Here is a 1,075-nt window from a genome sequence, read left to right as displayed (position 1 = left end):
TATTTGGGTCCAAAGCTACTGAGTGAATGATATGAGTGACTGTAGAGTCTCTTTTCATCCATCCTGAGTTTAGAGCCATTTTATCAAGTAAGATCTTGCATTCTCTGAATGATTTTCTCAAAAATGCTCCACTTGCTGAAGCATCAACATTGGCTTTCAAGCTGTCTGCCAATCCCATATAGAACATTTGCCCCAATATCTGATCTGGAATGCCATGATGTGGACACTTAACCAGCATACCTTTGAACCTCTCACACGTTTCTTGTAGCGTTTCAGTTGGTTTCTGCCTGAAGCTCAATATCTCATCAACTTGTTTAGCAGTCTTATTGGGTAGGTAGAACTTGTTCAAAAATTGCTTGACCAATTCCTCCCAAGTAGTGATGGAGTTTATGGGAGTGAATTGAGCCAAGTCTGAGCCTCTCCTGTCACTGAGAATGGAAACAACAACAACCTTATTGCTTCTAGTGTTACATTTGGTTGCCTTTGCGTGACACATATCGACAGAAAAATTTTCAGATGCTGCTGAGTATCTTCAATGTAAGATCCTGAGAACAGTCCCTTGTTCTTCAACAAATGTAGCATATTGTTTGTGATTTGAAATGATTCTGCTTGTATATGAGGGACTGCAATTGCGGTTGCCAGATTTTCGGCGGTGGGTTGTGCCCAATCATACAAGGCTGCTTCTGGCACAAGAGGTGCCACACCCTGATTGTTCGGGTCATTCGCATTATTTCTATTGTTTAGGTTTTCTATTAGGTCATCCATGTCTAGTTCGACTCGTTTTGTTGAGTTCTGTTATTGTTTGTCCTTCTTGTTTGCATGATTCACCAGTTTTTGAGGGGTTTCTAGGCATGCTTATGTAACACTGAAGACTACAAACGTTAGAATTTCAATGTATTTAGTTTAAAATGAAGAAAATTGACTACATTAAGAATTCTAGCACTTCTTTTAGCTGCAATTAATAACACCGTTAATTCCCCGGCAACGTCGCCAAAATTTGATCACGCCCAACTATGCCTTATAAAAAGGACTAAGTGGTCGTTGCAAATATAATCTGGGTAACAAGTCCGGAGTC

At 40.0% G+C, this 1,075-nt stretch overlaps 1 non-coding gene across 1 annotated transcript; it reads left to right on the top strand.

The window, feature by feature from the left end:
• Positions 1-209: 209 nt before the first annotated feature.
• On the top strand, positions 210-316 carry LOC117280624 (small nucleolar RNA R71). Its single transcript, XR_004511161.1, has one exon. It is a non-coding gene; the product is annotated as a small nucleolar RNA R71 (small nucleolar RNA).
• The last annotated feature ends 759 nt before the right edge of the window (positions 317-1,075 follow it).

Source organism: Nicotiana tomentosiformis, chromosome 11 (genome assembly GCF_000390325.3).
Source record: "Nicotiana tomentosiformis chromosome 11, ASM39032v3, whole genome shotgun sequence".
Lineage (NCBI taxonomy): Eukaryota > Viridiplantae > Streptophyta > Magnoliopsida > Solanales > Solanaceae > Nicotiana > Nicotiana tomentosiformis.
This window is presented reverse-complemented; position numbering and strand designations above follow the sequence as displayed.